Genomic DNA, 17,155 nt, shown 5'->3' on the forward strand with positions numbered 1-17,155 from the left:
ATCTAGTTAAGATTTAATTGATCAGAAGATGCAAACCAGCTCTTGAGGAGGTTAGTTACGGAGGGAGAGGAACTATATGCTCCCACCTTCAAAGGCTAGTTGGGTCCTAATCCAGCCTTTAAAAACCAGCCAGACTGAGCTTCAAGAATCTTCCATAAGAGCATAATATAAAAACAAAAGGATCCACATTATAGGTCATATTCAGAGCCCAAATTAAAGATTGGGTCCATTGCAGTGGGGAAAAAAAAGGATGATTTATTGTAAGAGAGAACAATGTAATCTGTGATAAATGTCAACCTCAAAAGCTACCCTCCCCAGCATCATAAATTCAATCTATTCAATTATCCATGCATTAATCTAAACCCTTTGAGATGTTTTTTAAATTAAAAATAACTTTTTTTCTTATTACTGTAAAGGGTTATTTTTCCCCCGCCCCATCACCACCCCTATTCTTGGAGTCTGGCGCCTCCTACGAAAGCTTGATTAACAGAAGAGGACATTTAGTAGGGAAAGAGACAGCGACTCTTTGTAGCAATATAATGCCTGAGAGCACATGAATGTTGGCAGTGGGAAACATCTGATTTTTTATAGCTCATCCTCTCTGAGGGAGGACCATGATAAGGGCTCCTTTCTTTTCTTCCCTCTTCTACCGGATTCAAGCCCCAGGAAATCATCAGTCTTTTTCTACCACCCTAGTCTGTCTCATCCAGAAGGAACTGGATGACTGACACCCACTAAGGAGAGGAAGAAGTCCAAAGGGCTGAGTTTTCCCTATGGACTGGGAAAATACAATTCCCCTACTTTCTTCTCCTTTCTTGTGGGAAGTCAGAGTGGACATTTCGGTCTGTGTTGCTTTGCGTCTATATTCTTTTCTCCTGTGACAGCAGAATTTTCTTCCTAGTACTTCAGCAGAACTACCCACCCCCACCCCCAGCCTTGGTACACTAGGTTCTTCTGGAAAGGAAAGACAAAGCAAAGCAAAGCAAAAGCCCCCTATCTTGAGCAGCTTATTTCCCACCTGCCTATATGCGGCAAAGGCTGTTCACATTTGTATACCCTCCCTTCCATCCTATAGTCAGCCAGAACTCGGCACATTATAGGAAAGCATCTGTGATCTCTCTGGAAGTCCAGAGAACTCATAAGGGAGAAAAGAGTCTCACTAGTAGAGCCAGAAAAACTTGTCCAGAGTCTTAAAGGTTCGGTCTTATTTACTGCTGTGGCTCCCACCCATACCTGGCATAGTGCCTGATACACTGTAATTTAATTATATAATAATATGGTTTGGCCAAATGACTAAAAAGTAATATGATAGCTACCACGTATTGACGATTTATCTCAGTGCTTAACCTATTGAAAATACATGATGAATATCTGTTCAACTGCGAGGGAACAGTAGCAGGAACAGTATTATTTATGGAGTACACTTATTGCTCAGTTACCTTATTTAATCCTTAAACAACCATAGGAGATCAGTATTCCCATTTTATAAAGTATTGGGGTGGAGAGACATTAAATATCTTTCTCCAAAAATCAAAATGGCTAGCAAGTGACGGCTAGCAAGTATTTCCCAAATAGCTATTACCAGACATGCAGGAGTGGTGTCCTTTTCCACCAGAGGGCATGGTCTTGTATTCCCGACTTGCCCAGAAAAACATGATATGGGTAGATCTGGGGGAAGTAGTCTCATGATCCCAGCCATGAGTAACAGCAATCACTGCTAGAATCAGACAATTTACAGACTCAGGGGAACCAAACCAGGAAATGAGAAATTATCTAGAAACCTAGATCATCATGGGGACTCAAATCATAATCCTTAAGTTCCCCTCTCATGTATATATTCAGCATTTTCCAGGCCTTCGGCCAATATTTCTCTCTTTTTGATTAGTTTCCCCAGGTGGAAAAAGGTATTCTAGGGATGCCTGGCTGGTTCAGGCAGTTAAGCATCTGCCTTCAGCTCAGGTCATGATCCCAGGGTCCTGGGATCAAGTCCTGCACTAGGCTCCTTGCTCAGCAGGGAGCCTGTTTCTCCCTCTGCCTGCAGCTCCCCCTCCTTGTGTGCTCTCTCTCTCTCTCTCTCTCTCTGACAAATAAGTAAAATCTTTAAAAAAGGTATCCTAGGGGTGCTTGGGTGGCTCAGTCGTTGGGCGTCTGCCTTCGGCTCAGGTCATGGTCCCGGGGTCCTGGGATTGAGCCCCGCATCGGGCTCCCTGCTCCGCGGGAAGCCTGCTTCTCCCTCTCCCACTCCCCCTGCTTGTGTTCCCTCTCTCTCTGTCAAATAAATAAAATCTTTGAAAAAAAATTAAAAAGGTATCCTATAGTTATTTTTACTTTGGTAAATTATAAAGTAACAACACATGGTTCTAGCTTAATTGATGGGTTACCATCAAATGGCTTCTCAACATATTGCAAAATGTCCTGAAATTTGTCATCTCAGAATCCTATCTCTGAATGTTAATTTTCCTAAACTGGGACTCTTTTCTATCTCAAGCCAGTAAATAAGGAAATTCTATTTCTACTTCTTTCCACTGAGCTTGGCAAAAATAGATTCAGAACTTTTTACTATTTCACTGGATCTGAGTCTCTCTCATTTATTGGCTAGATCCTTACACACATATCATCCTTATTCACCCCTGGTCCTGTCCACCATGAAAGCAGTAAGTGATGAAGCGACAGAAGCAAGCATGAAATTCAAAACCAGAATGATAAGCATATAAGCTGGTACTGGCTACAGGGCCCTTATTTTCTGCAACTGGGGTGGACCATTCCTACTGGCCTGTTCTCAGTATGACATTAACATAATGATACAGCAAGGTCAAAAGTCAAGATCAGGAGAAAAGATCTATCAGGCAAATACTTACAAAAATAAAGCTGTATTTGCTGTATTTATTTCATAAAAATAGACTTTAAATTTTATTTTATTTTTTTTAGAGTGGGAGAAAGAGTGGGGGGAGGGGCAGAGGAAGGAGAGAGTCTTAATCAGGCTCCATGCTCAGCACAGAGCCCACTGTGGGGCTCCATCTCACAACCCTGAGATCCTGACCTGAGCCGAAGTCAAAACTTGGACACTTAACCGACTGAGACACCCAGGTGCCCCAAGGACTTTACATTTTAAAGGTCATTAAAGATAGGGGCGCCTGGGTGGCTCAGTCGGTTAAGCGTCTGACTCTTGGTTTCAGCTCAGGTCATGATCTCATGTGTCGTGGGATTGAGCCCCACATGGGCTCCATGCTCAGCAGGGAGTCTGCTTAAAGATTCTCTCCTTCTGCCCCTACCCCACTTGCATGCTTGTATGCACGCGCACACACACGCAAGCTCACTCTCTCTCTCTCTCTCTCTCTCTCTCAAATAAGTAAATCAATCTTTTTTAAAACCCACTAAAGATAAAGAGCCACAAATTTGAGAACAAGGAAAATTCCATGAAAATATAAAAATTCTGAACTTGCTTCTACCCAATAACACAGTCTTGTTTCAAAATGGATTCTTGGGGTGCCTGGGTGGCTCAGTCGTTAAGCGTCTGCCTTCGGCTCAGGTTATGATCCCAGGGTCCTGGGATCAAGCCCCGCATCGGGCTCCCTGCTCTGCGGGAAGCCTGCTTCTCCCTCTCCCACTCCCCCTGCTTGTGTCTCTCTCACTGTGTCTCTGTCAAATAAATAAATAAAATCTTTAAAAAAAAATGGATTGATAAATTTGACGACTTTAAAATGAAAAACTTCCAAATAACCAAAAAAAACACTATTTTTTTAAACCAAAGACACTATTAACAAAGAAAAATATCCTAGCCACAGATTTGGTACATGTCTGGAGCAAAAATAACAAAAAGGAGGGGTGAGGAGTTAAAATAATAAATTACATAAAAGGGTTATTACAAATGAATAAGAAAAAGATAAAGAAGCCATTAAAAATGGACAAAGGTCATGAATTGGCAATTCAAGTAGAATTAAGAATATATGGCCAAGAAATATGAAAAGATCAACATCGCATTAATCAAATTCAAACCATAATAAGATACCATTTCATACCCATCAGGTAAGCAAAAACCAAAGAGTCTGAAAATACCAACTAGGCAAGAATTCCCATTCACTGCTAGTAGAAGTTATGAATTGGCATAATCACTCCGGAGAGCCATTTGACTCTATTCCATAAAATTGAACATGCATAAACCCTTTGACCCAGCATTCCAGTCCTAGGTAAATACCTGATAAATTATTGCTCCTGTACTCAAGGATATATACAAGAATGTTCATAACAGTGCTGTTTAAAATGGCAGGGGAAAAAAAGAAACAATCTGAATGTATATCAACAGGAAATTTTTTTAAATCTTGAATCCTCTGAAGAGGAATTTTAAACCCATCAGTTCATAATACATTACACAAATCACAGAGTTTCAAGGTCCCTACTTCTTTTTTTCAGAAATATTTAAATGCTTAAAATTTAATATTTCCTTCTTGTATCCCTTTCACACAAATTAATAAATTTAAACATTCCAACTGGGAGAAACATACAGTACTAGGGTATTAGCTAGAGAAAACTGTGTGGCTTTCTTTCTCCCATGATGGCTCACAGGGTTGAAATGCCTTGTTGAATTTACCATGATTCAGGTATTGGCCCTCAGATATGCAGCTCAAAAACAGGATTTGTCATTTCACTAAAGGTGAAACATGTGTCCCTAGTAGGACTCACATCAACTGAAAGACTGATATATGAAATAAAAACACCAGTTTCTTAATTCATAATGAGAGGTGAGACTGCTTGGGGGCCATGGGAAACCCAATTATAATCAGGAAATTCACTGTTGAACATGGACTCTGTTTCATACAGCTAAGATATATTCACTAGAATGTAAGCACAATGAGGGCAGAGATTTTTTTTTACTATTTTTAGATTTTATTTATATTCAAGTTAGTTAACATATATATATTATTAGTTTCAGGGGTAGAATTTAGTGATTCATCAGTTGCATAAAACACCCAGTGCTCATTCCATCAAGTGCCCTTCTTAATGCCCATAAGTTTTTTGTCTGATTTTTCTACTGCTATAATTCCAGAGACTATAACAACAACTGACAAGATAAAAATCTGTTAAGTAAATGAATAAGGAGAGACTGAGGTATCCATCTTCACAACACTCAAAGACCCATCTCAAGATTCAACTACTGGAGTTCTTGCCTCAGGGTATTCTTGTTCCAGTATAGTACCAAATTGAGTAGGGCCAATCTTGGCCTCTGAAATTCTTCTTTTTCTATGCTTGCAGGACTGATCCTAGTAGACACCTATAGTTGCCTATCCTACAGCCATTCTCTTCTAATTCCTTGCTAAGAGAATCCTAATTTTGTTCTGGGGCTGCAATGTGCCCAACCTCAAAGAAAGAATCACAATTCATCTTGGCCAAACACAGCATATCTGTTCCCCTTTGCCGGATTCCCACTGTCCCAGCCTCCCTTGTAGCCATGGGATAAGATATAAAGGGAAGACTTCTGGGGTATTCTGGGAAAGATGTCACTTGCCAGATAAAAAGACAGATAGATGCTCATTAGGAGAAAGATAATTGCTCCTGACCTTTCCTCCCTGCTTGGGAAGCTGATGTGAAGACATGATGCCTGGAGCTACTGCTTAGAGAAATAGAATGATATTGCTTAGAGCTACATCCCTGCTATGTTCATGAGATGGATTAAGGATGACTGGCAGAGAAGAAGGGTGTTAAAAGCCCAGGTCCTTGATACGTAGTTAATTGGTGAACTAGCCCTGGAACTGGCTACCTCCAGGGTTCTGAGGTTTTGTTGTTGTTGTTGTTGTTGTTGTTGAAGTTTCTATGACTGAGGAAGGAGTTAAGATGGCAGAGAAATAGGGGGACCCTAAGCTTTCCTTGTCCTTCCAACACTGCTAGATAAATCATTTTGAACACCCAAGAAATCAATCTGAGGACTAAGAGAGCAAAACTGCATGAATGGAGTTAGAAAAACAGCCAGCTCGTGAAAGGTAGGAGCTGTGGAGAGTTGATTTGGGGAAGAACCACAGGTGCTGCAAAGGGGAGGGAGCCCTGATTATGGAGAGAAGAGAGAGAGAGAGAAAGAGAGGGAGAGAGAGAGAGAAGGTGCATGCAAAGGATAGCACAAGAGAAACTCTTCCCCCCCCCCAAAAAAAATTAAAACTCTTCCCTAAAACCGTGGACTGGGAAAAGGAGAGGGGCTGGCTACCACAAATTTTTATTAGCAGCAGAGTGCAAAGTCTGATGTTTTGGAGATCCATGCCATCGCCAGGATTGTGCCTGGTGGGCTTGGCGGTGCTCCACTGGGGAAGGAGGGCAGAGACCTGGGAGCGGGCAGCATGGTCTGAGGATCCCCTGGGCTGCACAGGGAGAAACACTTGCCCTGCTTGGACTGCACTTGGGAGAGGTGCCACTTAGCATAGGAAGAGAGACACAGGTTGAGGGCAACAAACCTTGGTGCTGGCTTTTTTGCTGCTCTTTACCATAAACTCAGCACGACTGATTTCTGAGACAACCCAACACCGGCCACAGTGCAGCGAAACCCTGCATGGATCTCTAAAATACAGAGTTTTGAAACCCAGCCGCTTGCATGAGATAAAACACAGGACTACTGTGCTGCCTGGAAGGTAAACAGCCTAGACACAGACAGGGTGAGGGCAGGGATCTGATGGAAGCTTGGAACACTGGAGGGGTGATTGTTCGCTCTTCTGTGAGGGATTCCTGAAGCATGAATTTCCCACTCTGGGGACAAGAGCATTCCATGCCATTCCCCCCCGCCACCCCAATCAGCACTGACCAACTTCAGTGAGCAAAATAGCACCACCCATTAGAGGCTGGAGCCCCTTACACCAAGCCCAGCCCCACTGCTCTGCAGACGCATCTCCACTAGGGCAAGTCCACCTGAGAATCAGCACAGCAGGCCCCTCCCCCAGCAGGCCCGCACAAACCCCTTGCACACACCAAGTCTACTGATCATAGAGTGCTGTAAAGCTTCAGCTCTAGGGGAAATAGGATCTAGCTTCCTTTTTTTTAGATCTAGCTTCTTTTTTTAGAATAAGATTTTATTTATTTGAAAGAGAGAGAAGAGGGGGGAAATAGGACACGAGCAGGGAGAGGGGCAGAGGGACAAGCAGAGTGAGGAACCCAAGGTGGGGGAGGGGGGGGCTTGATCCCAGGACAAGCAGCAAGGGGAAAAAAGTCCTTACCTACAAGAGAAGACAGACCAGGTTCCCAGTGGATCTGTCCACAGAAATTGGGCAGGCCAAAAGAGAATGGCAGGATATATTCAACGCGCTGAATGGGGAAAATATGCAGCCAAGAATCCTTTATCCAGCAAGGCTGTCATTCAGAATATAAGGAGAGATAAAGAGTTTCCCAGACAAACAAAAGCTAAAGGAATTCATGACCACTAAACCAGCCCTGCAAGAAATATTAAAGGGGACTCTTTGAATGGGGGGGAAAAAGACCAAAAGCAACAAAGACTAGAAAGGAACAGAGAACATCACCAGAAACACCAACTTTACAGGTAACATAGTGGCACTAAATTCGTATCTTTCGATAATCACTCTGGTTTAAATGGACTAAATGCTCCAGTCAAAAGACATAGGGTATCAGAATGGATTAAAAAAAAGACCCATCAATATGCTGCTTACAAGAAACTCATTTTAGACCTAAAGACATCTGCAGATTGAAAGTGAGGGGATGGAGAACCATCTATCATGCTAATGGACACTGAAAGAAAGCTGGAGTAGCCATACTTATATCAAACAAACTAGATTTTAAACCAAAGACTGTAACAAGGGATGAAGAAGGGTATTATATCACAATTAAGGGGTCTATCCATCAATAAGATCTAACATTGTAAATATTTATGCCCCCAACTTGGAAGCACCCAAATATATAAATAGGTTAATAACAAACATAAAGAAACTTATTGATAATAATGCAATAGTAGTAGGGGACTTTAACACCCCACTTACAATAATGGACAGATCATCTAAGCAGAAAATCAACAAGGAAACAATGGCTTCGAATGACTCACTGGATCAGATGTACTTAACAGATATATTCAGAACATTTCATCCTAAAGCAGAGGAATACACATTCTTCTCGAGTACACATGAAACACTCTCCAGACTAGATTACATACTGGGTCACAAATCAGGCCTCAACCAGTGCAAAAGGACTGAAATCATACCATGCAAATGTTCAGACCACAGTGCTATGAAACCTGAAGTCAACCACAAGAAAAAATTTAGAAAGACCACAAACACACTGAGGTTAAAAACATCTTACTAAAGAATGAATGGATGAGGCACCTGGGTGGCTCATTCAGTTGAGCATCCGACTCTTGGTTTTGGCTCAGATCATGATCTGAGGATTGTAAGATCGAGCCCCACGTTGGGCTCCATGCTCAGCAGGGAGTCTGCTTGAAGATTCTCTCTCCTTCTCCTTCTGCCCCTCCCCATTCTCTAAAATAAATAAATAAATCTTTAAAAAAAAAAAAAAAGAATGAACGGGTTAGCCAGGAAATTAAAGAAGTAATTAAAAATACACATGGAAGCAAATGAAAATGAAAACACAAGAGTCCAAAACCTTTGGAACACAGCAAAGGCAGTGCTAAGAGGGAAGTATATTGCAATACAGCCTACCTCAAGAAGTAAGAAAAGTCTCAAATACACAACTTAACCTTACACCTAAAGGAGCTAGAAAAGGAACAGCAAATAAAGCCTAAAGCCAGCAGAAGAAGGGAAATAATAAAAATTAGAGCAGAAATAAATGATATAGAAACAAACAAACAACAAAAAAGAGGAGAACAGATCAACGAAACTAAGAGCTGGCCTTTGAAAGAATTAATAAAATCAATAAAAGGAGAATTACAGGCCAATAACCCTGATGAACATGGATGCAAAAATTCTCAACAAGATACTAGCAAATTGAATCCAACAGTACATTAAAAGAATTATTCACCAAGATCAGGTGGGATTTATTCCTGGGCCACAGGGGTGGTTCAATAGTCACAAATCAATCAACGTGATATACCACATTAATAAAAGAAAGGATAAGAACCATATGATCCTCTCAACAGATGCAGAAAAAGCATTTGACAGAATACAGCATCCATTCTTGATAAAACTCTCAACAAAGTAGGTATAGATGGAATATACCTCAACATCATAAAAGCCATATATGAAAGACCCACAGATAATATCATCCTCAACAGGGAAAAACTGAGAGCTTTTTTTCTATGATCAGGAACAAGACAGGGATGTCTACTCCCACCATTACTATTTAACATAGTACTGAAAGTCTTAGCCTCAGCAATCAGACAACAAAAAGAAATAAAAGGCATCCAAATTGGCAAGGAAGAAGTTAAACTTTCACTATTGACAGATGACATGATACTCTATGCAGAAAACCCAAAAGACTCCACCAAAAAATTGTTAAAACTAATACATGAATTCAGCAAAGTCACAGGATATAAAATCGATGTACAGAAATCTGTTGCATTTCTATACACCAATAATGAAGCAGGAGAAAAAGAAATCAAAGAATCGATCCCATTTACAATTGCACCAAAAACAATAAGATATCTAGGAATAAACCTAACCAAAGAGGTATAAGATCTGTACTCTGAAAACTATAGAACACTTATGAAAGAAATTGAAGAGGACACAAGGAAATGGGAAAAAAATTCCATGTTCATGGATTGGAAGAACAAACACTGTTAAAATGTCTATACTACCCAAAGCAATCTACACATTTAATGCAATCCCTATCAAAATACCAAAAGCATTGTTCACAGAGCTACAACAATCCTAAAATTTGTATGGAACCACAAAAGACCCCAAATAGGCAAAGCAATCTGAAAGAAGAAAAGCAAAGCTGGAGGCATCACAATTCCAGACTTCAAGCTCTATTACAAAGCTGTAGTCATCAGGACAGTATGGTACTGGCACAAAAACAGACACATACATCAATGGAACAGAATAGAAAACCCAGAAATGGACCCACAACTATGTGGCCAACTAATCTTTGACAAAGTAGGAAAAAAAATATCCAATGTTAAAAAGACAGTCTCTTCAACAAATGGTGTTGGGAAAACTGGACAGCCACATGCAGAAGAATGAAACTGGACCACTTTCTTACACCATACACAAAAATAACTCAAAATGGATGAAAGATCTAAATGTGAGACAGGAATCCATCACTATCCTAGAGTCGAACACAGGCAGCAACCTCTTCGACCTCGGCCGCAGTACCTTCTTACTAGCCACATTGCCAGAGGCAAGGGAAACAAAAACAAAAATGAAATATTGGGACTTCATCAAGATAAAAAGTTTCCGCATGGCAAAGGAAAGTTAAAAATAGAACTATCTTATGATCCAGCAATTGTACTAGTAGATATTTACCCAAAGGATACAAAAATACAGATTCGAAGAGTTACATGCACCCTGATGTTTATAACAGCATTATCAACAATAGCGAAACTATGGAAAGGACCCAAGTGTCCATCGACAGATGAATGGATAAAGAAGATGTGGAATATGGAATGGAATACAATGGACTATTACTCAGCCATCAAAAAGAATGAAATTTTGCCATTTGCAACAACATGGGTGGAGTTAGAGTGTATTATGCTAAGTGAAGTAAATCAGTCAAAGACAAATACTGTATGATTTCACTCATATGTGGAATTTAGGAAACAAAACAGATGAACATATGGGAAGGGGGTAAAAAGAGAGAGGGAAGCAAACCATAAGAGACCCAACTGTAGAGAACAAACTGAAGGTTGATGGCGGGAAGTCCATGGGGAATGGCTAAATGAGTGATGGGTATTAAGGATGGCACTTGTTATGATGAGCACTGGGTGTTGTATGTAAGTGATGAATCACTAAATTCGACTCCTGAAACCAATATTACACTACATGTTAATTAACTAAAATTTAAATTAAAATTTGGAGAAAAAAAATAAAGTTTCTATGACTTAAGCTACTATAAGTAGGCTCTTCTGTTAGCTGTAGTTAAAAGCATTCCTAACTAATAAAATGATCAAGTACATTATAAGACATACCACCTCTCTCTAGGTGTGTTAATACATTCAATCAGTTTATAGTCAAATATTAACTGGTCTGGGATACATTTTGAATTATCTCTACTTGATTTCAAGTTTCACTTTCAGAGGTTACCCTTACTTCACTCATTTCTAATTCCACTACCCCAATCATGCAATCACCCCAACTGTCACAGCACTGAGTACCTCAGGTCTCCTTTCCCAGCACTCCTTTCCCTGATCTGTTAATTCTTTCAAGTCTTTCCAACTCGTGCCAGATTGCAGGTATTTCTCAATCAAAATTATCTCTTTTATCACGATAAACAATTGATTTCAGTGCTGAAGGTATCAGATGTAGTGGATGCTATCATTAACAAAAGCTATAGAATTCCATTTGTGGGAGTCTGGATACCACATTTACTTATTCTTTATCTCATTCCAGTTTCAAGAGGGTAAAAACAAGATGTTTTAGGCTTTTCCTTTGGTGGTTTCTTACCTGATAGAGGAACAATAGTAGTCCTATATTTCCATTTGTCCTATTTGTTCTTTGTTCCTTTTTCCCTCCTTCCCGGTCTTCCCTTGGATTATTTTTTATGAGTCCATCTTACCTCCTCTATTGACAAATTAGCCACACCTTTTTAATTTTCTTAGTAGTTGCTCTAAGCTTTACAATATGCATCTTTAACTTATCACCATCTACCTTTGAATGTTACAGCATTTAACATACAATGTAAGAATCTTTTAACGACATACTTGCATCCTATCTCCCCCATTCTTTCTGCTGTTGTGCTCATACTTTCTACCTCTGTAAATGTTATAAATCCCATAATATACTGTTATTATTTGTACAAAATCAGTTAATTCTCTTTTAAAGATATTAAAAACAAGAAAAATGTCTTTTATATTACCCACATATTTACCATATTTACTTTTCATTCCTTTGTGTAAATTCATGTGTCCATCTGGTATCCTTTTCCTTCAGCCTGAAGAACTTCCTTTAACATTCCTTGTAGTAGAAGTTCATTAGTGATGAATTCTCTTGGCTTTGACTCAACTGAAACGTCTTTATTTTGCCTTCATCTTTGCAGAACATTTCCACTGGATATAAAATTCTAGGTTCACAATGTTTTTCTTGTAATGCTTTAAAGATGTTCCACCATCTTTCGGTTTGCATTATTTTTGATAACAAACCAGTGATTAATCTCATCTTTAAGATTTTCTCTTTATCACTGGTCTTCAGAAATTTAATTCTGTAGTGCCTTGGTGTGGTTTGTGTTTTTGCTGCTTGGGGTTCACTGGGATTCTTGGATATGTTGAAGAGAGTTTTCAATGAATTTGAAATAATCTGGGAGTTGAACAACAGAATTACAAAACTGTGCATTGTGTTTCATTGTTAACATGTTGCTAAAGGTGAATGAAGAGTGCTTAACCACTATTCACAGCTCCTTAACAGCTTTTTCTTTTTAACCATGGTTTCAGAGACAAGGTACTGAAAAGAAAGTTTGGGAAATTGTTCTGTCTGCTGTCCTGCCCAGATTCTAAGCACTGTAACTGCATAATTTCCCTCTATTTTATAGGTAAAATACCTATAAAAAGGAGAAAGGAAAAAAGTTATATGAATTAATATGTTCTGCATAATGGCCTTTTCAACATGTTCCCCTATTTTCACTAAGCTGCTTCTTTTTTTAAAAAATCTCCAGGTATGATTTGTAGTTGAATATTAAATCAGGTCATGGATGAGGTCCACTTCTAAAGTGAGACAGAGTTGTAAATAATTTGTCCTGGGGATGTGTTCTGGATTGAACCTTGTCTACAGCTTTGCGCAGTGGCAGTATCGTAGCCAATGAGGTTTATCCGAGGCGCGATTATTGCTAATTGAACCTTGTCTACATGATGTCTGGCCAGGCAGATAAAATACTCCAGGCAGAGTACAATGGGGATTATAATACTGATTACCCAGTTGTGTAATGATGATCTGCAATGATTCCTGATTCTATGACCACTGGGGCAGGCCTCATTGGTTGGCAAATATTAACAGAATCACTGCACAATTATTATTCATGAGGAAGATCAAAGCTTCATGAAATAAAAGAATGATCCTGCATAAGGGCAGAATAAAAATACATTTAGAGATAAATCCTTCTCTTTCCTTATTGGACCATTCACAATTACTCTTCCTAATCCAAAAATTATTATACTTCTTATATCACCAGCTAGACAGAAAGGAATAAACATTTAGAGGGTACCTACTTTATTCTAAGCACTCTATAAAAGGTTTTTACAACACTATTTAATATTTACAACCATAGGAGGAGGAAACTAACTCCATGTTACAGATAAGCACACTGAGATTCAAGAATCTCATCCAAAATCACATAGCTGGTAACTGGCAGCACTGGAATTTGCCTCTAGGTCTGCCTGGCCTCAAAACTTCCTGCTTTTGCTGCCACACAGTGCATTCAGCTCCATCTTCCAAAAAGTACTTCCTAAGGGGCACCTGGCTGGCTCAGTCGGAGGAGCATGCAACTCTTGATCTCGGGCTTGTGAGTTTAAGCCCCATGTTGGGTGTAGGGATTACTAAAAATAAATATATAAACTTAAAAAAAAAAGAAGTACTTACTGAGCCAACTGCACTTTTGTTTCATGTCAACAGGTTGGCATTCTCTAAGTTACTTGCTTAGATGGAAAAAACCCCTCCTCCTGTCAGATGATGAGTGTGTACTCTATCTGGAAGGGAATAATATAAATGAAGAGCTATGGACCATTTTCAAAGTACTGGGCTAGCACTCATCTCAGAAAGAATGACGATAGTGTCATGCCCCAGATTCACTGGTGAGATGTTCAGAGGGGAATCCTCCATGAACACAAAGTCCTGTGGCCTCTGGCATTCTCCTGTGAAGAAGTTTGGATGGGAGTGGCTGCTTGCAGCCTCTTAGGGTGGCCTGGATCTCCGAGCAAGTTGATGGTTTACTGTAGGTGTTTCTGATCCATATTGCAGAGTCCTACTTATCAGTCCCACCCTTGGGACAGGGGGCAGGGGCATAAGGCAGAGGAGGAAGGCTTAGGAAAAGGAAGAAATTGAGGAGAGGAACTGTCAAGACCAAGCATTCTTTTTTTTAATATTTTATTTATTTATTCATGAGAGACAGAGAGAGAGAGGGGCGGAGGCAGAGGGAGAAGGAGGCTCCTCGCTGAGCAGGGAGCCCGATATGGGACTCTATCCCAGGACCCCAGGATCACGACCTGAGCTGAAGGCAGATGCTCAGCCATCTGAGCCACCCAGGCGCCCAAGACCAAGCATTCTTTGCTGTAATTAAAACAAGGCGTGTGCTAGTGAAACTTAATTTGTGAGAAGTGGACCAAATGTGTGGAATGTTCACAGTTTTCTGCCTGAGCTCCAACCTCAGGACAGTATTTAATACACTGTCTGTTTTTTAATTTTCCATTTTTGCTATAAGATCTATGAGGTATAGTAAAAGATCTCTTGACTTAGAATCAGGAGACCTGAGTTATATTTCTGACTCTGCCGCCTTCTAGCTGTGTGACCTTGGACGAGTACTTTACCCTCTCTGGGCTTCAGTTTTCTTAGCTATTAGATGAGAAATTTGTACTAGTGAATCACTATCATTCTGCGTTTCTATGATGACAGAAGTCTCAACAGTAGAGGTTGGAGAACTTTAAAGAAAAAAACCTTATTATTCCAGATTATATTCATCCAGGCTAGCTTTATTTAAATGGCTGATTTCATTCCCAGTTTTCCCTGAAGCTCTGGAATGGAAATGTATAATTAACCATTTTTTTAGAATAACAACAAATATCTTTTTAATTTAATAAAATCTAGATGACAAAACAGAGCACATGTAAAAAAATAAGTTATAATACATAGTAATTAAGACTAAATGAAATCATATCTGTAAAAAGCCAAGCAAGGCATTCCACTCATAATAGACACTAAGAAATGCTAGTTGCATATCACGTTTTTTCCTCTCCTATACATCCTCCTATAATTAATCTTCTTAAAATGTATCACAGTTCTCTCAATCCTATGGTCCTGGGTCCCCTTTTAATCTTCTTGTACCCCTTCTCCTACCTCCATCATCTCTTCAAAAGGAATGACTCAACCCCTTATCCTCTACCTCCAGAATCAGTTCTCAGGTAATAACCTTTGTTGTCTCTAGCACAATATGCCCAACATCTGCTCACATCAGGGCCAGAACATGGGTCTGTTCCTTGTTCCTCAAGTCAGACAGACGCTTGCTTGGGTGGAGTTCACTCCCTTGCCCTTCCTTCTTTGAAGTATCTTCTATTTTCCTGGATTCACAGTTAACACTTAATTGCCAGTTTATGAATGGTACAAAGATTGGTAAGCTGGATTCTGAACTTGAAAATCTATTGCCTGTACCCAGGGGCCATAGGGAAAAGAGGGGGTGTCTTATACTTTGTGCACTAACAGGCAATTATTTCCTATGATCTTCTTCCTGAGTAACCTCCATACCCAGATTCAAAGAGCTGATACTTTGGGAGGCCTAAGGATGGCTGACTGCACTTTGCAGGTTTCCTAAGTATTTGTGAGGAGTTAGAGCCTTGATCCTTGAGCTGAGTGGTTGACAGCAGTCTTCGCTTCAGACAGGACTTCAGAAGGGGAGAGAGGGAGGGTGGCCTAGAGGAGGAAGGTGACACTGAATAGGTGACAAACAGTGTATCTGCCCCCTCAGTTCTGATTGCTCCTGTCCCTTTTCTCTAGGAGGCTGGATCCCTTCCATCCACAACTAGATCCTGCAATGTTTAACTGTAAGCCCCTGGCGAGCAGGGACTATGCCACGTTTCTTTCATATTCCCCAAACACAGTGCTTGGCAGGAAACAGACCTTAATAAATGTTTGTTAAATGTTAAATTAAAAAAAACAGGCTTTTACTGACCTTTAAATGCAGACTGACCTCAAGGTGGCCTCCATGATCCTGCCTCCTATTGTTTATGCTTTTGTGTGCTCCTCCCTCTGCTTGTGCATGGGCAGCACTGGTGACTTGCTTTGAACCAAGAGACCATGGTAAGGGTGACACGGTGTCACTCCCATGATTATGTTACATTACGTAAAGCCCTCTCTTGCCACGCAACAAAAGCAAAACTAGACAAATGGGACAATATCAACCTTAAAAACATCTGTACCTCAAAGGAAACAATCAACAGAGTGGAAAGGCAACCTAAGGAATGGGAAAAAATATTTGCAAATCATGTATCTGATAAAAGGTTAATATCCAGAATACAGAATGAACTCCTACAGCTCAACCATAAAAAACAAATAACCTATTTAAAAATGGCCAAAGAACTTAAACGGACAGTTCTCCAATGAAGATATACAAATGGCCAACAAGCATATGAAAAGATGTTCAACATCACTAATCATCAGAGAACCACAATCAAAATCACAATAAGCTACCACCTCACACCTGTTAGGATGACCACTAACCCCCAAAAAACGAAAACAAAAATAAAACCTGGAAAATAACAAGCACTGGTGCAGATGTGGAGAAAAAGAGAACCCCCATGCACTGCTAGTGGGAATGTAAAATGGTGCAGCCTCTATGGAAAACGGTGTACAGGTTCCTTAAAAATTAAAAATAGAAATACCATATGATATAGCAATCCCATTTCTGGGTATAGATCCTAAAGAATTGAAAACAGGATCTTGAAAAGATATTTGTACACTTATGCTCACTGTACCACTATTCAGAAGAGCCAGAAAGTAGAAGCAACCTAAATGCCCATCAATGTGGCATATAATATGATTGCACTCATATGTGGAATTTAAGAAACAAATGAGCAAAGAGGGAAGAGAGAAAGAGAGAAACCAAAAAACAGACTCTTAACTGTAGAGAACAAACTGCTGGCTACCAGAGGGGAGGTGGCTGAGGGATGGGTGAAACAGGTGAAGGGGATTAAGGAGGGCACAATATGTGATGAGCACCGGGTGAGGTATGGAAGTGTTGAATCACTATATTGTACGCCTGAAACTAATATTACACTGTATGTTAACTAACTGGAATTTAAATAAAGACTTGAACGCATAAAATTTGTGAAAGTTTGCAGATAGAAAAAGAAATGTGGGATATACATACA

General features: G+C 40.0%; 1 pseudogene; it reads left to right on the forward strand.

The window, feature by feature from the left end:
• Window positions 1–12,852: 12,852 nt before the first annotated feature.
• LOC118008005 lies at window positions 12,853–13,032 on the forward strand (annotated as a pseudogene).
• Window positions 13,033–17,155: the final 4,123 nt, after the last annotated feature.

The sequence above is a fragment of the Mirounga leonina genome, unplaced genomic scaffold (assembly GCF_011800145.1).
Source record: "Mirounga leonina isolate KUSES-001 unplaced genomic scaffold, KU_Mleo_1.0 Mir_101595, whole genome shotgun sequence".
In the NCBI taxonomy this organism is placed as follows: Eukaryota; Metazoa; Chordata; class Mammalia; order Carnivora; family Phocidae; genus Mirounga; species Mirounga leonina.